The sequence below is a fragment of the Rattus norvegicus genome, chromosome 15 (assembly GCF_036323735.1).
Source record: "Rattus norvegicus strain BN/NHsdMcwi chromosome 15, GRCr8, whole genome shotgun sequence".
Lineage (NCBI taxonomy): Eukaryota > Metazoa > Chordata > Mammalia > Rodentia > Muridae > Rattus > Rattus norvegicus.
In genome coordinates this window covers 101,087,529-101,110,678 of record NC_086033.1, presented here as the reverse complement: position 1 = coordinate 101,110,678, position 23,150 = coordinate 101,087,529, and the positions used below count along the sequence as shown (strand labels likewise).

Genomic DNA, 23,150 nt, shown 5'->3' with positions numbered 1-23,150 from the left:
ACATACATACACAACACAAAAACATACACACACACACACACATACACACAAATATACACACATTCCCACACACACATATGCATGCATGCACTGAATGTGCACACAGACACAAAACCATTATTTGTGAATGGTGACTATGGTCCCTGGTACATTTTCAGAAGCAGAGACACCTCTCCAATCCAGAGCCTAGACCAGTTATTCATCCAAATTGCCCTTGGAATTAAAATAAAACTATCACAGGTCCCTTGAATTCCATTTTAGTATCTGGGTTGAAAAGCACTGTTTCCATTACACTGCTCTGAATGTAGTTGGAGAGTTTAGCTACATTGAGCAGCAGAATCACGACGCATCCACACAATTTCCTGTGTTTCTGTTGTCAAGATGTGGTGATCCTGTCAATGGTCCATAATAGCTGTTCTCTTCAAAAATGAAGCCACTGTTCTTAAGATCCTCTAAAACCCTTTCTGACGGGCTCATTTGGCAGCAACTGTGCACTGAGCAAATGGAGGACAAAGCCTCAGCTCCCTTAAGTGGACACCCATGTGGGGTGTCACCTTAGAGAGGGTGGAGAATGAGCAAAGGAGGAAAAAGGGACTCCTGCCTCCAGCTTCCTTAGTGGCCAGGGAACCAAACCCTCCTGAGAAAGAACTTAAAGGAAGACCATTTACAACTGGGCTTTTAGGTTCTAACTCTGATAGATTAAGACCTACAGAAGTAATTTCCTGGTTCAGATAAGGCCTTAGGAGCATGAAGGTTTGGCTTGGAAGAGGAGGATAGAGAAATGTGTGTGTGTGTGTGTGTGTGTGTGTGTGTGTGTGTGTGTCTGTGTGTGTGTCTGTCTGTATGTGTGTCTGTGTGTGTGTCTGTGTGTGTGTCTGTGTGTGTGTCTGTGTGTGTGTGTCTGTATGTGTGTCTGTGTGTGTGTGTCTGTGTGTGTGTGTGTCTGTCTGTATGTGTGTCTGTGTGTGTGTGTGTCTGTGTGTGTGTGTCTGTGTGTGTGTGTCTGTCTGTATGTGTGTCTGTGTGTGTATGTGTTTGTGTTTGTGTGATCTAACAGAAACAACGTGCACTTGTCAATGCACACTCACTGGTTAGACTGTGTGGAGCAGACTCTGAAGGACATGCTGTTGAGAACCCTAGAGAGGCAGAATTTCTAGCAAAGTTTGAAAGCAGCTGCGTCCCCTTAGACGTAAGTGTAAGTCATGGTTTCCCAATCCTAAAGCACAAAGCTGAATCTCCATCGTATAAACACATCAGCATCACAGCATAGTCCGAGGTGGCTCAGAACCTGGCCCTAGCCATTCTCTTAATAACTCTGCTCTGAGGCTAATCTCTGTTGCCCTCGTCTGTGGTCTTAACCTCTGTGCGCTAAGCTCAGTGAGACCACATGTTTTTCCAGCAGGACAAACATCTTCATGATGCCATCGCTTTGCCCTTCTACCCTCTGCCAAGTGGTGACATGGTTGGCATCCCAACTCAATCTCCTGTCATGATGTAGGGTTCAGTTCAAATATCACCCACCACCCATGGAAATGTCTATTAAACTTAATAAAGGTAATATTCATCTGTTGCACCTATTTATCCCACAGCACCTTCATTTCATAGACTTGGACTTTAGTATGATAACATGATTCATAATTAAGGGTTTATGCAATGTGTTCAGAGGCCTTATTCTCATCTTAGACACACCACAATATGTAGTAGGCCTCTGAGTTCTTTATGTATTTATTGAATACTCTTGAATCACAAAACCTTTCATGTAACTAATGGTACTAATATTCATTTTCACAATAAATCTTTCATAAGAAAGATGCATTTTAAAAATCTGTGAAATTAACTAGAAATTTATTTATGTGGTCTGAAGTAATATAGACTCAAATCCTCTGCATCAGATTGAATGGTAAGACAACTCAACCTTGAACTTCTGCTTGATATGGGATGGGTTTATCTGTGTAACATTGTACTCTTCTTTTTAAAGAACAATTACATCTTCTAGATGAGAGCCTAGTAATTTCATACAATCACTACATTCTGTTGTTAAGGGCAGCTTTTAGAACTATTCCTTTAATTATAGTATTATGCTTACGGTACAATCTTTGAGCATATCCAGCTATTGGAGTTTGTCAAACAAATATTTCCCTTTGAAGTACTTATATCTTGGGAAACAAATGAATCCACATAGTTTCCAGAGAGAAAGCCCTAATCTAACAATGGTGTATGCCTTTGGTGCACATGGTTGCAGATGGATATGAGATTTTAAATGAGATATGTATCCCACAGAGCATAGTCAGCTCCCAGGGTGCTGAGACACCCTCATGTTTTAAACAGGGCTTGGGATGGGCGTTGTAAGTAAGATGGGAGCAGAGTGAGTTTTCTGAGGGCCAGTGATGGATAGGTTTGAAAAATCGTGTTGTGTTACGATCACAATGCATTTAAAAACTTGACACTTCAACCTTATTAGTCTACAAGAAGCATGTAAGTTTCTGCAATCCTATTCATCAAGGCTAAGCAGCTTATTAAAACCTTCTAATTATTAAGGCAGGGCAATCAATCTAGCCATATTCTATTACCTAGCTCCATGCCCTTAAGAAGACTTTGAGAAATTTGGGCTAAATTGAGAGTATATTGTGCCTACCTTAGTCAGAAGTTGGTAGGTGTTTGAAGTAAATATTTTGGTTTTTTGTCATTGAAGATAATGCCACTTTTGTGCTCTCATCAAGGCTTTTGTGCTTTTGAGGTGGGGGTCCTATGTTAGATTTGCATGGTTTAGCTTTAAAAGAGGAGGATGGATTTGTAAAATGCCTAGTTGGTTATGAATATCTCTGGTACTCACTGCAAGGAAATTGAGTCTCACTGAATGACACCATGCATAACGTCACTGGAGGAGGTCACCTGGGAACGTTCATAAGCACCGAGGTTATGAATATCTGTCATGACGTCTAGTACCCTTCCTCAGAAAGGTGGCAGAGTTCTTGCACTTTTTCTAGCTTGTCTCCTCAAGTAGATAAGGAGACAGAAAAATCATGCTGCAGCTGGGTGCACATTCTTATAATCCCAGCGCTTGGGTGACTGAGGCAGGAGAATTGCAAATTTAAGATCAGCCAGGAGCTACACAGAAAAACCCCACCAGGATAACAAAGTGAAACAAAACAAGACACCAAACCAAACCAAACCAAACCAAACCAAACCAAACCAAACCAAACTAAAACAAAACAAAACAAACTAGAAGCCAAACGTTATGCTGATTTATGAAGCTCAAGGTAGGGACTCATCCCTGGATTCGGGTAACTGAGTAGTTTGTGGTTACCAAGTCTGCTGATTGGTAAACAACAACAGCAACAATAACAAAAACATTTGCCACTAATGATCTCATGATGTGATGATGGACTATCCAAGAACAGTAGAAAACTTGGACCTATTCCAGGATGCCAGTGGGGAAAATAGGAACAGTACTAGTAACACACAAAGAGGTTACTACTGACATCATTAGCAAGATGTGAAGCCCTACCATGTGTTCAAGACACATAGCTGTATCCAATTTTCACGTTTATTTATGAAACAGGCAATATTTTTAAATCCAAAATATAGAAGATAAAAGAGAACAGAACATGTTGTTATTCACTAATTCTTTCAACAAATATTTATTTGGAATTGAACATAGATAACAGAAATAGCTGCTGGACATACAGAGAATGAGACACAACACCTCTAAAACCACAAGACAGACCAGAAGTGCACAAGAAAAAAACGTAACAGAGATTAGAATGTAAACTGCGAGAAACAAAAGAGAGAAACGAATTTGATCAGTCAGACTTGCAATAACCAAGTCTTCAGATGAAGCCTTCTGCAGAAAGAAAATTTTGATTCAAACTTCAATAAATCCAAGGAAGCTAGCATGTAATCTCTGAAGAAGGGTCGGGGAAAGTACAAGGAGTTCACCATTGAGGGCCGGATGCAAAGCTATTCCCTGCCAATTGAAACATTCCACCCTAGAGAGAGGCTTTTAAGAATCAGGGAGCTAAGCAAACAACTGAGAAGGCTGGCAATCTCACAAAACTTACAGGACCCATTAAACACACTGCCTCCTAAGGGTGTGTGTGTATGTGTGTGTGTGTGTGTGTGTGTGTGTGTGTGTGTGTGTGTGTGTGTGTGTGTGTGTGTTTCAATGCTGTTTATTGAGGAGTGAATGAGACTGCCAGACATGCCAGGACACTTCACATTCAAGGTTGGGGAGTGACACAGCCTCCACACCGAGTCACTGCATAAGCCTTCTGGGAAAGAACCAGAGTGACATCACGTGACATCCCCATGCTTCTGGTTTGTCAGCAGATGTTTGCAGCTGGTTGGCTGGTAAAGGCTTCTTTCTACCCCTCCCCCTAGACTCACTCCATTTACAGAATGAACACTAGGTTGTCCCCCAGTCTGTTTAACACACATCTATGTGGATGAACTGATCTGAAAGCCGCTCTCCTTACGTTTCTGCGTCTACCGAGAAAAGGAATTGTTTCCCCCTTCCCTTCACGGTGGTCAGACACGGCAATAGAAAAATACTCTGCAGTGCTACCACAGGGCTTACAGGGACCTCCTCTGCGGGTCTGAGGAGATCCACGGCAGTCCATTCTGCACACAGGGCTGCTTTTCCTGCGCATGGCTCCAGAAGAATGGCCTACACACAACACTACTGCTCTCTCTTGCTCAAAAACAAAACAAAGAAACCTAAACAAAAGGGTAAACGTTTATTTGGAGTTAGTCTTCTGGCAGGTGGTATTAAGGCCCTTCAGGCAGAGTTCAGGAGCTCCTGGATGGCTGCCTGCTGCTCCGTACTGAGCTGTGCTATGCATTCAGTCCACAATATTCCAAGTCTGTATTTGGCAAACTACACTGGCCAGGCGTTTGGCACAGGGGTCTTCATGTTTAATAGCCTCATGCATTTCTCCTGCAATTATACTGAATGTTTTTGGTAGATTGGTATTGTTTGGGCCAAGAACAATTGGGTGATTACTTTCAATCAGGTCACACAGGTAACTGAAGGTCTGGATAGCTTCTTCTTTAACTTCATGTAGGGGGAGCCATGACAGCCAGTGTGGTAAGACATCTTCCACATTTACATAGTTGGGCTTGAACTTTAGATCTTTCCCACTGCTGAGATGCAGTTCTCTGTGGCGTTGACATTTTCTTTGGTCTTAGAATCTGCAGACTGAATGACTCTTACAAGCAGCGGGAGCGTTTCTGTACAGAAGGGGCGGTAGTTATCTCCACCGTACTGCACCATGACGCCAAGGCTGTTGTCACACACGTACTGGAGCATTGGCCTTAAGAAATATTCTGCATACTTAAATGAAGCTGGACTACAGTGTCCTATGATATCATAGAAGATACATAATCCCCATTGTCTGTCTGGCCAGGGTCTATGTGGACAAATCAGGTTCAAACCATGGCAACACCCTTTCTTTGTCGCTACTGAATATTGAGTGTGAAATATACGAGACTTTAGTCAGTTTATAAACATCATTATCATCTTCATCTTGCAGCGACTCCTCAATCTGTTCATCATAGTCTTTCATCTTGTCTTTTAACTCTTGATCTTTGAAATGTTCTTCAAGCTTCGCTTTCAGTATACCTCCCAGCTCCTTCAAATGTTCATTGTTGAGGCACCTGTCTCCCATCACTTCGATGCCCTTAGCAAAGGGGTGCATTATTTCCGAGAAGACATCTGAGTCAGGCTCCGTGCCGATGGCCTTGATGAGAGCATCGCACATGAAGTGCCACATCTGTGTAAGGTACTCGGGACCCCGGACTCTTGCACACTCCAGCAGAAGAGGCATGGACTCTGCTGCTGCCACTCGAACCCCATCATGGAAATACAAAGCAACAGGGCCATCAGTTTGACCACCTGTTCAGTGTACCCCACAAAACCTTCTTTTAATTCCTCAGCGTAACAAACCAACATCTGGCAAGCCATTGACTTCTCTTCCAGTCCTGCAATTTTAGTACCAAAATTTTGCTGATCTCCGAGGTTCACAAATTCCCAACCATCATTGTCACTCATATTCTCCCTGTCCTGGGTGTCTAGAAGGGCCACTTCAGGCTTAATTGAAGCGGTCTTAATCAGCAACTCCATAACCACAGGAAGGTACTGCTGGAATTCTTTCCCAAGGATTTTGCACATCCTGGCCCACGCTGAGATCATGTAAGAAATCTGAAGGTCGTCATCTTCCATATGATTGAAGTCCATCTACATCTTCAACAAGAGCACATTAGACCGAATGGCCTGTGGACTGGGTGGGAAGCTCGTCCTGCCAATGATTAGGGAACACATTATGCAAATGCTTCAAAACCCTGATTGGAAATACCGGCCTGCAGGATGAATGGCCTTGTCCGCCATTGGTGAAGGATATCACCAGCATATGGAAGGAATTCTCAATGAGACTGTAAATTGTGTCTTGCTTTTCCTCCAGGATCTGCACCCAAGAGTTGGGTACGCAGCCTGCAAAGCCGTGGGTCAGATGACTACAGATTTTGCACCTGCTTTTCAATAGAAATTTCATGAGAAGGTAACTGTAGCTTTGCTTCAGACCATGGAAGACCAAGGTCGCCAATGGGTGCAGGCCCACGCAGCAGCTGCCCTCATTAACTTCACTGAAGACTGTCCCAAGTCACTGCTTATTCCCTACTTGGATAACTGGTGAAGCATCTGCATTCCATTATGGTGCTCAAGCTCCAGGAGCTGATTCAGAAAGGCACAGAGTTAGTTTTGGAACAAGTTGTGCCATCCATTGCATCAGTTGCAGATACTGCAGAAGAAAAGTTTGTCCCCTACTATGACTTATTCATGCCTTCACTGAAGCACATTGTTGAGAATGCAGTTCAGAAGAGTCTGAGACTGATGAGAGGGAAGTCCATGGGGCACATCAGCCTCATTGGTCTGGCCATTGGGAAGGAGAAATTCATGCAGGATGCTTCAGATGTGATGCACCTTGTCAAGGCAAGGCAGCAAACAATTGCTGAGGAGGAGAGGACTCTACCTCAGGGTTGCCAGAGAGTTGGGATAGGGAGCTCACAGGATACACCTTCTATGACTTCTCATACATGGGAAAGTTGGGGAAAGTGTGGTGGGTGGGTCTTCTGGTGTGCAGCTGGGAAGTTCTTTAGTTTGCCACACTATACTCTTGGTATTGTTTCCTTGATCAACCTTTGTTGCTTTACGTGGAATGAATGGTTATTTGTGTGTAAACCCCTGGGAAAAGCTGTACCACAAAGCTTGAGTTGGAAAAACTACCTGAGGTTTGAGGATCAGGGGAGAGAGGTCCCAGGCCTCAAAAACTCAAAAGGAGCACTCAGTCTTCTAATTTCACCATGCCTTGTTTCCTCAGCCTGCCCAGTTGTTAAAGGGAAATGATGTATTTTTATCCTGTTGCCATTGATCTCCTTGGCACACTTAAAACAATTATTTCAATCAGTTGTCTACAGTGAAGCAATCAGTCTACAATATGGATGGCACTCTGCTAAGGCCTCTGGGAGAAGACAGGGAAAGCACAGGGTCAAGGTCTGTTTTGTAGACAATACTGGACAGAAGAAGCTAAGAATACAGAAAACACAGAGACACGGGGGGAAAGTGCCCAGGTTTGTCTAAACAGAAAACATGGCCCAGTCATTGCAAAACTATGAAGATACCATGGTATCCTGTGCTGGGAAGGAATGGAATGAAAGCCAAATCATAATCGTAGCCTGCATGTTAGCATCTGTATCACCTCTCCCTTCTCCTCGTGACTGACGAAGTGTTTCATGTTCGCTAAGCCTTCCTTCTGAGTCAGACCTAGTTGACAGTTGACTTGTCTCCTAGGAAGTGCCGGGTCTCTGAAGGAAACCTTTCTCAGCGTTTCATTGCACAGAGGTAATGGCCAATAAAGTTGCATTAAATTAATGAATTCATTTAGAACCTAATAGGTCGTAGGAATGGCTGTGCATGTCTATAATAACAGCACGCAGGAGACTGCTGCAGAAGGATCCTTCCATCCTAATGGCTCTTTCCAAGACTTCAAAAATAAATGTATAAACTTCATTCTTGCACGCAGCATTATCTGTTCTTCCTGGAATGGGTCCTTCATGTATTTCTGAACTGAAAGGAGAAAAAGCCATTATACTGTTTTCTTTCCAATATTCAAAAACTACCATGCCTTCACCATGGCCCCCAATTCTTCTGTCCTATGACTTTCATACAGTTCTCTTCCTACCACGACTCTAACTGAACAATAGTAGCCATTTCTTCTTGTGTATGTTTTTAGTCATCATGGGTAAATAGATTTTATTCAAAATGCAAGGTCTTTCAAGAAATAATGCTTAAAATACTTCTCAAAAAGTATTACTTTCCTTCATATTTTAAGTAAGCCTCTGAAATAAATGTTTATTTAGAAAATGATTTATTAAATGTCAGGATTATAGACCAACTGTGAATCTGGAGTCAGATGCTGTATGATTTGGGCAAATGCTTATAGAGGCTCTAGAGTTATTGAGAATTCAAGGAAGAAATGTTGGGAAACACAGTGTGATATTAATGTGCAGGGTTGGTATTTTATTGGCATCTGGCACAATAACTTAAAAAGGCTTTCAAGTAACCTAATTAAATCAGTCTGACAAAGACCAGTTCTACCTTTCAAAACACTTCTCTCTGCTATAACAAGTATCTACAGTTACTGCATTGTCTTGGACCCAGAAACATTTTCAAATTCAATTGGAATCACCTCAGTCCATATTATCCCCAAGACCACCCAATGGTATTTATGGCTGAGTAACTAAGATCACTGATAATTTTTTATAGTTCTCTTCAGCCATGTGTCTTGGCTTTAGTTGGTGAAAGAAGATCATGGAATACTTCTGTAACTTAGAATCCAGAAGCATAACTGGCAGGAAGGTCAAGGGTCATGACTATAGGGTCATTCATTTATTCTCTGCCTGTGTTCAGCAAATGGTTTTCTGTTAAAGGTTGAGATCTCACTGGATTCCATTCATCTGCATCTCCAAACACAGAGAATGAGAATAAATTGAACTAATTTAGTGACATTTGATTTCTTGTTTGGCAGTTTGTAGGACTTAGCAGCTCCTTGGGCTTCTTCATTTTATTTTCCTTTAATGTTATCCAAGGATAATAATACATTTGAAAAGCATCCAGTGCCGTGCAAGGTGATCACATTTAGGTGCTCAGAAAATGGAGGAACTAGTAGGTAGCTTCTAATTATAATTTTGCCATCACTAGTACTATTGAGATAAACTAATGAAGTATCATCAGTATTCATAAAACCATCCATTGTTTTCAATTATTTTCTCATTTCAAAGTTACTTCTTAAAGAGGCCATCTTCACCATGGTTGCTAATCATGGATACTATTTACTGCATGCTCGCATTATATATTTATACACACTACTTTTGTTCCTGATAAGTAAAAGAGGCAAGCACCCTACAGATAATGAGACAAGATTCAGAAATGTTAGACGGCATGCCTAAGGGCATGCAGAACAAGTTTATTTAACTTATGTTTGAAAATGCAAACACAGAGAAGAACATAAATAAAGGAGAAATCCAGGAAGTGAAAAATGCTATAACTCTAGGGATATGCTATCTTAGTAAAAAGTCTATGCTAAACACATGGAGGTGAGCTGTGTTGGCTGTCACCAGAGTCAAAGCAGCCCCAGACACATGCTGTTGATGATAATTACATTGTCCACTAGATCTTGCCTGGCAGGAGATTCTTCTGAGTCTGTCTGTTCTCAGCACCCTTCGGCAGGGGCTGGGGTTGAGAGTGGGTTGACCAGTGTAGCATAGTGGTACACTTTCGCTGCGGTGTGTTCACACACGTGCAATAGAGCTCAGAACCCAGATGGTTCCTAAACAACCCCTTAATGTGGACAGCTGGTAAAACTCCAGAGTATACCTTTGTAAATGCAAACCTACGGTAAGAGTTTGAAACAACCTGTCTTGGCTGTCAGTGTTAGGATTGAGAAAAACATCTCAAAACCAAGGTAAGAGTGGAAACTGAACAAAATACTCTCTAAAGGCTTTGATCAAGAATCAATAACCATAGGTTCATGTTTTTGAGTATGGGTGGAATTCAAGCCTCTGGTTTCTCAAGCCTCATTTTATTTGGCACTAGATGGTAGAGCTATGGGGTGAACAGATTGTGTGCTTGGCAAACCTGGCATCTTCCACAGTGGTGCCCCTACTGGAGGTATGGTCAGGATGCTACTGCAATTCTCTTTCCTCCTCTGCAAAGGAGGGACAATGATTGCACCCATTTTTTTACACCTTTATGGTGGTTAGATAAAAGAGTGCATGTAAAGAATTTAAGGTGACTGATGCTATTGGTGCTTTGTTTATCTTTTCTGAAACCACTGGGCCCTCAAGAGGCTTTGTCAAGAGATATAATCATGGCCACAGTAGGAACAATGCCTTAAGGTACTGCTAATTCCTGGAAAATGCGCTATGGGGATCCTAGTTTGGTACGCAAAATGCAAGTGGTTTATCTAAAGCCCAAATCAGTGTTTAGTGCTCTTTTCAAGTCTCCTTCAAATACTTTGACTCGATTCACAGGAATTCATGGCTTGCTGAGTTAATTTTAGAAATAATTTTCCAACTTATTTTTTCTTGTTTTACTCTAACCCAGTTATCACAAAACACAGATGTTTTAGATAAATATTTTATGCTACCTGAAGGGCGAGCCCAAAATTATATCTGTAAACAGTCATCTTAACATTATTTTGCCTTTTTCTAAATTAAAAAGAATTTATGTTTTAACTTCTAAGGAGCTAAATTATACAAATGTTAACAAAGCATTTACATTTGGCATGTGTACTTAACAAGCAATTTCCTACCTCCCAAAATATTTATTTTTTGGTATCCTGCTTGCTTTTTATGGCCTATCTACTCTATTTGAAATCTGTTCAATTTATACAATCAGAAAATTACTTTTCCATAATTGCTGTAATTACAACCCTCTTCATATGCTCACACTTGTTCCTGGCTTTTCTGTAGCAGGACAACATTTGTGATGAAGTCCAGACACATCACAAGCATTTAGAAGACAATGAATATGCTTTTATACCTTGAAAATAGATTTAAATAAACATACATCAACTCAGTTGCCATTCATAGCTTAACACGCATTTCATTCTTTTATTTAACAGTTCTTTGTCGAGTTTCTTTGAGTTATTTTAGTAAGAATGTTTTAGTTTAGAAAAGTGCTACATTGTTGGTGCGTTGGGGGGAAAGGCCTGTTAATTATGTGCCAAATTGAGTGACTCCCTTTTAGAGAGGCCTATACATTTGCTCTCCCCCATGCATCTTCCCCAAAAAACCACCCCCACTATTCGTTTTCTTTCTTAACCTTTGTTCTTACATCTGAATGAAAATACCTTTATTAACATCCATCCAAAGTGTCTGAGTAGCCAAGAGAGAACGTTTAACCCACAAGGGATAGAAGGTTCTCCACAGAATGCCATTCATCTTGTAAGAAAGGGGGTCCTAAGTGACTCATGCTCGTCCGGCCATCCGTGAGTGGTGGAGGCAGGGACCAAAGCTGAAAGAAATTGATCACCGTGTATCAGGTAGGTCAGAAAAGGATGAACATAAGGAGAAAATGGTCTGGTTCAGTGTAGAGAAAATGTGACTCTTGTACAGTCTGACACTTAGTACCTGTTGTTGTTTGGGTTTCCTTCTGGATGCTTGGACATTTTGGTTGACTGTAGTTGTTTCTTTATTGGAATCCTCCATGAAAACATTGCTCTAAGTAACTCCATCACCAGTGTTTATGAGATAGTTTAAAAGACAGGACAAAAAAGACTCCAAGTGCCTTTGAGACAGTATAATTGTTCCAACCCTACAACGCTAATGACAAAATACACAGAACACACCTCTACAAATTGCACTGTCAACATGCATCTTAAAGGTAATGGCTGGCAATTCTAAAGTATATAAACACGATTTTACTGATGGGGAAGGATGTTAGAAATCAGAGGAGTAGGTAAGGGGAACACGAATTCTTAGTACTGAATGAGCATGGCTGTGAACTCACTGCTAAACACTCCGAGATAATCATGGAAACGTATGTGTGGAGTGGTAAAGAAGTGTGTTTGCTAAGTGTGTGGAGAGGTTTACACTTCAGTAGAGATGCCAGTGTCTTTACACTTCCCAATTAGAGGAATGAGGAGTTCGTAGAGAAGAGGTTGATTCTAGGACTGGAGTAGGAAGAACGCAAATTGATCTTGAAATAGCTAACAAAGGCACAGATGAGAAAATGTTTCCAAAGTACAGGAGTCTTGTCAAAGGATACACTGTGAACTGCAAGGAACTTAATGGATACAAACAGGTAAGACATAAGACATAAGGCAGACACAGAGTGGGTAGGCCAGCTAGCCTAGTGTGCCCAGCAGTAAACAACTAGACCCTGGAGCACACAAGGTAGGAAGGGATGACCAAGAACCAACCTCTGAGGCTGCCCTTTGACCTCCACATGGGTACCGTGGGTTCTACACACATGTGCAAACATGGATTCATTCTCATTACTTGAAACCAAAAAACATTAATTACGGTATTACAGAGCCAATAAGAAGTATCCTAAAATAAGTGTAGTCTAAATTAAAAAATAAATGCCCTGGTGTCTACTGGAAAGCGATAGCTCAATGGTTCGGCTCTTACCCGTTAATTAGTACAGATGGCTGTGATTTTCCCATATAAATGAATACAGATTTATCAGGGAAGATCACGTGACACTTTCTCATTGCCTCTATAGCTCTCAAGTGGTTTTTCTTCTCCTGGATCGAGACGTTTCAGTTTTAAAGAAATTTGATTTTCATCTTGTAATCAATGTGTTGAATAAGGCTTATACTTCATCATGCCGCGTTTTCAAACTATTAACGCCGGCATCTGGAAGATGCTGGGATGTAACTCTGAATTAAATACTTATCTCACATCTTAGAAGTTGATTTAAACAAGTTTCTGGTGCACAGGGACACTCAGATAGGCTGGCATCACAGACTTTAAAGGAAGAATTAGTGAACTTTTTTTTTTTAAATCTAGAATTATTTGTGGAAAAGTGGATTTCAACACCTATTTCCCACACAATCAATGTATCCTAATAGCAATGTTAAGAAATGCAATTAAAGGGAAATGGAATGGCATTTCAACAATAAAGAGCCATGTTTTTCATGCTACGAGGCCACTATTTTGCTGGGTGAAATTTTGATCTTAAAAGCCCCAACTCCCACGAGTGTTAAGGAACATGAATGTAAATCTTCACAAGAACAGAGGACTGAATGCAGCCTCAGGCTCAACCTTTGCTCTGTGCCACATACTGCGATCTTAAATGATTGTTCCCTGGCCAAGTCTTTCTTCTTACTTTCTTCGGGCAGGCTTCCAAAGAGGGACAGGTGGTTTTAGGGCTTTTTCTTGGGTTATAAGTCAACTAATACTTCATGGTTTTCACCTTGAATGGGCTAGACAGAAAGCATTTGACCAAAGTCACTACCAAAGTTTTGAGAAATAATTTATACTCCAGGGGCATTCTTAAATCAGTAAGTTTGCAATGTGAAATTCAAAAGACGAATTCCTTCCAAGGCTGTGCTGTGAAAGCCACACCATGGATGTTTGTGCTTTTCCTTCAGGGACTAAGTACACAGAATCCAGTGAATAGATTACATTGGTCCCTGTGTGTTGAGCTTTCTTTGAGACCAATGGGCCACTGGGCATACAATGAAGTCAAGGATCGTTTTATGAAGCTCTTGCTAGAGAGGGGAATGAAGTCCTTTTGGGAATGTTGTCATTGTTCATAAAATTAACTTTTTCTTTTCAGGCCTCACCTTGAACTTCAGAACTTGGTGATGGCCAGAAACGAAGAAAGCAATCCAAGGCTGTCTGTACCAAAAGAGGCAACAGCGATAGAAATGGAGTCTCCTCTTTGGCTGACTGCAATGATGAAATGCCACTGAATGTGATAAAGGAGACCAGCAGAGGGGTGCCCGAGAATGAACATGCACTGTGGGAAGCACTCAGGCATGTCTCTGTTGAATCACAAGCTGAACGCAGCATTCTAGATACATTTAATTAAAAAGGCTGGGGAGAGAGCACAGTCTTGCTCTAAGAGTATATAACGAGTGATTTTTTTAAGTCTTTTACATTAATGGTAAAGATAGGACAACTTTTCAGAAAAAGAATAGTCAGGCACCTGTCACCCAGGAGTGGGGACTCTGGGCACATCTGTAAAGTTGGATTCAGGAAGTTGGCCACTGAACACTTCGGGCCTTGGAAACCCTCCAATGATTCTTGCAATCCCGGCTTCTGCCTTAGGAACAGAGGATACCACCATTTTTTAAGATCCAATTGAGCATGACCCTTCTTTGGTCTCACTGTCTCTCAATTAAAGCAAGCCCTATGCAGATTAAGGATATTCATCCCTTCTGTTCCCGGAACCAGCTCCTCTATTTGCGGACACCACCATCTTTCTCTGCGTATCTCAGCCATAGCTGATGCTTCGCTCTCTTGCCTCCATTTAGACTTCGCTGTCTACCTGAGAGTCTTACAAATTTCCTATTGCTGCTCTCTTCCATAACGGCTGCTTTCTGCCTCCTCCGTGCCTCACGTGATGACGTATATGATGCCCGTGCCTCACGTGATGACGTATCTGAGGCCCGTGCCTCACGTGATGATGTATCTGATGCCCGTGCCTCACGTGATGATGTATCTGAGGCCGGTGCCTCACGTGATGACGTATCTGAGGCCACTGCCATTCTTTTCATCCATCTGGGTCTATGCTTTACTTGGCTGTCAGATGGTGACTTAGAGTCTGCCATTCCTTGGATAAAAGATCCCCGTGGCTTGCCATTGACTTCAAGACAAAAGAAAGTATTTGGGCTGACTCGAAAACTCTCTAATGGAATCCTAGCCAGCCTGGCCTCCAAGGACATAGAGGCAGAATTACCCTTTTCCGTTTGGTAGGTTTCTCTTGAGTTCCCAACCATACTAAGCTTGTGCTTCTTGCTGCTATTTCTCCAGGCTGGCGTCCTTGACTGCTGTTTACCTGAGACCAGAGCAGGGGCACTGCCTTCTCTCTTGGGAAGGACCCAAGGAAAACCCAGAAACAGAAATAAGGAACATCTTAGACAGGGAAATGTACCTTCCTCTTCTTTTTCTTTCAGTTCTGGTGAGTTAATGATGCTCTAACACGTTTGCTTTCCCTCTAGCCTCATCTCTTTGGTTGGCATACTGATGGTATCTGGATATCCCGCACTCGGTCTTCATAGTAATAAGAGGAAGGCACTCTCACATAATATTTGTGGATGCGCATAAAGCAATTCATTTAAACAGCATTATTTAGGTTGCATGGACTGTAAATGAGGTCACCGAGATTTAACCCCACAGAGCGATGTGAGGATTTGACCTCTAGCCTGACCCTCACCCACCTAATGCAACTCAGCTCTGAAAGCACACATCCCATCTGTTTGAAAACCACGTCTCAAGCCTTTACATGAGGTCTATTAGCACAAAGGAAATCACTGGAGGAAGACTATTGGAAATAGGATCAGATATAGTGAGACATTGAGTTGTATCACGTCAAAAACAGGGATCTTACGGATTAAGCCTACATTGTCAACAATAACCAGTATCTATATATAATGGGAATTCAAATGAAATTATTATATTTCATAGCTAAGTGTGCAAATATGTATTCTCCAGGTATGCTTCAATAAGGATAAGGGGAAAATGATTTTAGAAAGATAAAGTTCCTAAGATACAATAGCCATGTTTGATGTACTCAGCAGCTACATTTATTAAGTGGTACACACATTTAAAAGCTTGATTGCTTCATCTCATTAGAAGTACTTTAAAGTGTCACATGTAGCAAGTGAGCTACTGGGACTCCATTGGCCTGAAAATATAGAGAAGGTTTCCATCATTGAAGATACTTATCAGAACAGTGTTGATATCACATCCTCAATTTTCCCCAGTGCAACTTACCAACCTATGTCTCTGGATATGCATTTCCTGAAACCGTACTAGTAGGCATCAAGCTTATAATGTTGGCTTCTTAACAGGGTTTTTGTAGGGGATTAAAAATTAAAATAATTTTCATTTTGCCTGATGTGCGGTGTCCAACACCACATATCAACTCTTAGTGTTTCCACGTGATGCTCTCCAAATGGGATTCAGGATGAAAGAAGTGGAGATAAAGTTTCTTACAACTTTGAGGTGGATATGGACCCTCTAATGCTGCTGTGGTTGGAAGCAAGCTGCAAGACGTACAAATGTGAGTATTCTCTTATGGACAAGTTGAGGAAGAATCCATCTCAACAAATGCAATATAATACTATACACATGTTCAGTTGTGGCACTAGGGACTTGCCAAATATTTAAAATTCAGCTATGAAATTCAGCCTAAAGCACAGTAGTGCTGTCAAATGCAGGGGTAAAGGGAAATTATTCCTAAGGAGCTCTCTCACTATTATTTGTGATTTGAGCTCTCCAGCAGGTTGGATCAGACCTCTTGGTTTTGTTCTAGTGATTAAATTTTTGTAATTACATTCTATTTCTATGAGTTTGGAACATCAGATATATCAAAGACAGGGGCATCGTGGTACAGACAGTAAAGCAAGGGCACTGGATTGAGACAGAGCAGAGTCACTGTGTGGGCTTCTCAGTCTGAAAACCACCTCAGCCTGGAAATCCAAAAGGTATGTGCGCATGGCAGGGATATTGTTACTCCAAAGCTTCCTCACCGCTTCTGACTTATTTACCCTTTCCAATATGATTCTTTGACCCCTTCATTAATCAATCCAGTTCCTGAGCACTGATGGTATTTAGTGATAAATACCATCAGGTTCCTTTGGCATTTAATTGTCTGTATTGGCTTAAAACATTCTTGTACCTTGAAGAATAAAATTGGAATAAATACAGGTATGTCAGTACTTGAAGGATGCCCCACATTTAAACACCTTATATTCCGTTGTTGTATTTTTGTCCTTTTTCAAAGTGAAATAAAGGAAACTGTTAGTGTAACAAATTATTAAAATCCATGCAAAGAGAAAAGTTGAAGACATACCATTTATGTGAGTTTTGTATATAATCTGTTATTTCAAGGACAAAGTCTACTTCATGCTCGATCTTAATTTAAATTCTCTCTTTGTTATCTGATGGAGTATTAGTAGATACAACATTTTTAGGTGAGTTGTAACCTCAAAGTTTTTACATATCATGAAGTTTCTTGGGAATTTAAATTACTCTCATAAGCATTTGCATTTACCTCACCCTTAAAGTATTATATATATATATATATGTATATGTATATGTATATGTATATGTATATGTATATGTATATATATGTGTGTGTGTGTCTTGACTAGCAAAATAGGTGACCAGAGCCACATCGCTAAAGTTGATTTTCCACCCCTTGTTCCTTGAGGCATGATCCGAATAAATAAATCACAGATTGGGAAATGGATGGGATGGGTATTTTTAAAGGTGCCATCTCTGACTGGCACAGAAAAAAGCCTAGGGAAAAGAAAAAGTCATTTCAAGAATAACTCAAACATGATTATCAGTTCTCCCTTCAAGACAACTCTGAGTCAAAAAAGTGTGTTGGAACAGCTGTTGTAATATATCCGTAGCTGTTGCATTTATAGGTAAAGAAGCCCACACAGTGCTATCATTAACACCACCTTCATTGAGATACTTCGATAAGATGACAACATCACACAAGGATAAGTTATTTTGGTCGAAATAAAGGTTTCCATGGTACCTGATGTCTTGTTACTTTTCTGACACTGTGATGAATGCAACCTATCAGAGAAAGTGCTCAATTCAGTTTATTGTTTCAGATAGTCAAGAGTCCATGATGGAGGAGCAAAGCAATGGTGGGAGTGAAAGCTGAGAGCTCACATTTCTATGCTAAGGTAGGAGGGAGGGAGGAAGAGCACACCGGGAAGGACCCCAGCCTTTTGAAACCTCATAGCCCTTCCTCAATAAAACACCGGCAGCAGGCCACCTCCCAATCCATTTTCCAGGCTACAGGCCTACAGGTTTTATAAACGTGCTATTCCAGGGCGTATCAGCAAGGGTAATATAAAACCTACTGTGGGATGTTCAGTCACTGAAGGACTTCTTATCAGGTTTTATGTTATAGAATTTTATGCTTGGGAATGTCTTTGAAATAGTATTATGCACAGATGCTTGAAATAGTCTCCCATAATTATCTCATAAGCTGTCTGAGAGGCAGACATCATCCAGCCTGGTACAGTTTACAAAATAAAATCTGCGTTTATTTGCTGTGAACAACACATGCTTATCTTCTCGCTTTAAATGTGGTTTATCTAACATCATTTTAACCAAACAGAGAGAAGCATATATATGGTTTACACTGAAGACTACTCTTGTAGTTCTGAGAGAGACATTTGTGTGCCGAAGTTTCAATTCATTATGTAACACGTGCCAGTCAGCTGACGTAGCCCAGTTTTTTTGCGGCTTGCTCTAGTTTACAAGTTCTCTACCAGCAGCTGTGACAGGTGAAGGTCCATGTTCCTTATCTGCTTTGTTTCAACCATCCCTGATCTTACAGATTTTGTTAACAACAAACATACATGATTTTTAAATTACTCAGTTATTCGGCATTCTATGGAAGATAGAAGACCTACGTAGGAAAACGTAAATGTCTTTGTATTGCATCAAACCTTCCTATCTGGTTTCCATTGATTCCATTTAAAGAGTATAAATTACTGAAGCTCACGTCAAGCATTGGCCATACCTATCTTCTGCTTCATCACTTGCTACACCAAAGCAAAAGTGGTGATGGGCTCTAGGTAAACACACTCTGGATTCATGAAGGAAGAAAGGGAGAAAGGGAGGGAGGGAGAATTGAATAGACACTACAGCAGGACCCTTGTCCTGTGAGAGATATGGTGGGCTCCTACAAGATAGACTAGCCAGTTTCTCTACATTTGGGCTGTCTTGAAATTTACTAATTGGTCGGTCTATAAAAAAAGGTAATCCCAGCAAGTTTGAAAACACCCGTGGCCAATGCTGAGTGTTCACAGCCCAATAGATAACATAACCTTCTCAGATGTGTTCCCCATACTGGATGGTGTGGTCTGGATCTTTATCTCTGATTTATATCCATTCACACCTACTTTGTCGACATCAGAGTAATTCTCCTTTGCTAAGTCCATCAGTTCCAGTTAGTAGTGGTGAGGTTTGATTAGAAATAATATCGAAAATGAAAACAAGTATTTTGAGAGCCACAGCTAGACCACATCAGACTTACTGAAACTGTGGCAGATACTTACAACATGAGGATTGTATATGCTATTGCTGTCCAACATCAGCTATATCAGGTGATGCTAATTTGATTCCATGGTGTTCACTATTTCATGCTGTACTTCTCTATGTAAGGCTTCCCTGAGCCTAGAAAATCTCCTTACTGAGTAGATATCTAGTATCTTCTTAAACCGCTATTATCTTGAAACACTGTATCACAATAAACCACACTAAGTTCCCTATAGGCAAAAGCATATATATCTAACATATTCAATACGGTGTTTTGAAATAACACACTAAAATGATTAGAGTCGCATTGACTGGATAAAACTAAACAGCCTATATAATCAGAACAAAAGCACCCAGAGGTCTACAAATTCTTGTGATTTTACGGGATTAAAATGTAGCTTAGAATGAAACAGATTCCTGCCTATCGTACCAATCTTTCTTGACTCATACCAGCAGCTCCTTCTTCCTCTTCCTCCTCCTCTTTCTGTCCTTTTAAAGTCCCCTTCGTTTGTTCTCATAAACAATGATCTCTGTAATGGTACCAGATGTTTGGAAGACGCTGTCCCACAAAGCCATGATTTTAAAGTACATGCAAGATTTATTATAGCCACTTAAGTATAACTTGATCTCTGATTTCCGTGCTTACACCCTAGGTGTAATTTACAGCATGGCCTTTTGTCAAATAGAACAGTTCTCATCTGTAAATTCATGGGATCAGCACTAAATACTCAAATATCCAAAGGTCATGACTAACATGAGTTCTGCACACAAACTGATTCCTTGCAAAATTTTAAAATTAGTACAAACACATTTAAAAATAAAACAACCAAAATCATTTTGCACATAGGCACCATTCAGAAGCTTACGTGGGACAAACTGTGTGTGCAGACAAAGAAACAGCTGGGCGAAATGCCTGGGCAGACCTGTGGGGTCTTGACTGGGATTTCTCCTGCTGCTCCTGATCCTAAGATCAGGCTGGGAGTGACTTTCACCCATTCATTCTGACTGTGCTTTATTCTGGAATGTTCCACGGGCTGCTAGAGGGCAGTTGAGACACAAACTAAACTGCTAACCTGATGCCTTTTAAGCATATTCAGCCTGGTCTAGTGGACTTCTTTACAGGGTTGTCAGCAACTTAAAAAAGTTACGTTTCAAGAAAGAGTTCTTCCTTTGCCTCATGGTCTTGGTGAGAATTTTAAGCGCTCCTCCTATACAGAGCTACCGGTTTAACTTGTTGAAGATGTTGCTAAGAAGTGAATCTGGAATAGATCCCTGATTTTCTTTTTTCTAAGACTGAAGGGAAACACCTCACCACGGCCACAGGCCTTCAGAAGTGGACGGAATTCCATGGGGTTTGCACTTGGTCACCTAAAACACCTTTCTTCTGACACAATCCAGACACCAAGTGAATTCTAAGTACTTATCCTTTTCAATTTTTCAATTAAGGCTTGACATTGCAAAGACCATGAGAACCAGCACCCAGTTGACTCTGACAGCCCACAAGCACACCACAATTAATATTTTAGACTAGTGCATAATAATTGAAGGAAAATATCATGAAAGCTCTAAACATTCCATGTAGCACAATTGGGCATAAGGGAAGTGTAGGTTTTGACGAATAAATATTAGGGAACACAGGAGGGAAGGGCTTCAGGCAATCACCAGAGGAAACGCTTTTACACAACAATGTTTGACAGACTACTCATTCTCTTACTGAGTTTTGCTGCTGCCTCTGTGGACTTTGTAACTCTGTAACATTGGATGTATCTGTACAGGTAATGGGATTGACACTTTGACTACTTCATCTAAGAAAAGTGTGACTAGCATTGCCCATCCAGGTGAGTATTCATTTTATTCTACCGGTCTAGGCTGATGAGGAATTCTCAATGGCATAGGAAAACAGGAGGAAAAGGGAAAACCAGAGGAGTTCTCTAACGGAGCATTGATACTGACCAAAGGAGGGAGGAGAGAAGCATTTGAAATGGAGCTAGCCAGAACTAGCCCCTAATTCTGCCTATCATTAACTATAACCAACACACGGCGCGGGGAGGGCTCGCATTTTAGTTTTTAAAAACCAACTCATTTTTGTTTGAGACATTAAATTCCGTATCAGTCTGGCAGCTAACAACCAGGTGTATTGATAGCATAAAGATTTGTTTTGTGTTAGGCCATCCAATGAGCACTAAGTGGGGAAACGATTAAGGAGTAACCATTAGGGGCCTGTGAGATGACTTGGTGGGTAAAAGCACTTGTCACCAAGCCTGAGTTAATTCCTGGAAGTCACATGGTGCTAGGACACATTCGTGTTTTCCTTTGACCGCCACATGAGTGTCATGGCACAAGTACACCCGCAAGCAACACATAAAAATATAAAAAATTATTAAAAGTAACTATTGTACTTACAAATAACACACCAATGTCCATCAACTGTTCAGCTTGAGGAAAGGCAGTGATAGTAACTAAGTATCTAAGTACTAGTACTAAGTACTAGTGACTAAGGCAATTCCAACCCAAAATTACAAATGATCTATATAATTTCAAGGATTTCTAGGCTTTTTAATCTAATTTTAAAAACAGGGAACTCTTTTTTAGATTTCTTTTGGATGAGATTACATTTATACAAGCGTCATTTGGGTAACTGGGTAACTTCTTTTTTTTTTTTTTTTTTTTTTGCTACAGTTAATCCCAAATCTTATATAATGGGGAGAGCAAATTTCTGTCTTTCTCTCACTCATACCTCAAAAATCTTAGTGCAAAAGCACGTCACTGTGTTTTCATACAAAGTAACCCAAGCCCTAAAGATGTATCCCTCAGGACAAACATTTCAGCTAATAGACTTTCACTTACTCATTCTGAAACGGTCCTGAGAATCTCTTCAATGACTTCCTGTTTAACCTACCTTCTGCTTTTTAACTTCAGAAATAGTTTCCTCTGGTCTTCTTAAGGAAAACAGTGAGCTAGGCAGGGGCTTTCCCTGGCAAAGCTGTGTGTCTGTGACTCAGTCCACTAGAGCAGAGACTGGTGGTCCTAAATCCCACCACCACTGCCTCCACGCCATGTCTGTGAACTGTCAGGAGGCCCTCTTGGAGCATCCTGCTGAGAGAGCCTTGCATAAATAATGAGGGCCTCTAGGCCGACAAATTCAGCTTCTATTTTCAACTCTCTGCTTGTCACTTTGTAATTGCAGTAAATGGGACCGAAGTACTTTTTCTTGAAGGCCATTTGACAGAGAGGAAGAAAACACATTTGCTCTTTCAAGGCTTGTGTACTTTCCTGGGAGAAGCCTGCCTATAAAAATCTGTCCTTTTATCCTGAGAGAGCTATTTGGGAAATATCTTTGAGCAAGAGCCAAGATGCAGAACCTGTCTGTTTGCAGAATCTTCTTCAACTTCCCTCCTAACTTCTGGGCCCTCCTGTGCTTTCCTTTCTCCAGGAAGAGATGGGGAAATTTGCATGTGTGACTGAAAATAGTGACCTCTTTTCAAAATTCAGGCAATTCAAGGAATTATTTTGTAAAATCTTCGTACAAATAAAAATAATATCATGAGTGTTATTTCTGATAAAAATTCTTTGATATTTACTTTTATTCAAGAAATCGAAACTCAATAAAATCGGCTGATTGAATACTGCTTGCTGACTCGTTTATCTTTACTGGGAATTTACTTGAAAAATACAAGGAAATTCTATTGTGGAAGATTTGACGAAAGGAAGAACTGCAAAATAAGATTTAAAAAATTGCTAAAAAGCTGTTTCCGTGTCTGTAAGTCACCACGACTTCCGAACCTGACGGAACATCAAGTATTACGGTCGCTTTGGGGACTCAGGTCTCGGTTACTGGACCTGGTGAATGC

General features: G+C 40.8%; 1 protein-coding gene and 1 pseudogene across 2 annotated transcripts in view; both read right to left on the bottom strand.

The window, feature by feature from the left end:
• Positions 1-23,150, bottom strand: part of Gpc6 (glypican 6) — a 997,624-nt gene that overhangs the window by 324,360 nt on the left and 650,114 nt on the right. The gene's annotated exons all lie outside the window — the stretch shown is intronic.
• Positions 1-23,150, bottom strand: part of LOC134482017 (importin-5-like) — a 56,621-nt pseudogene extending 33,471 nt beyond the window's left edge.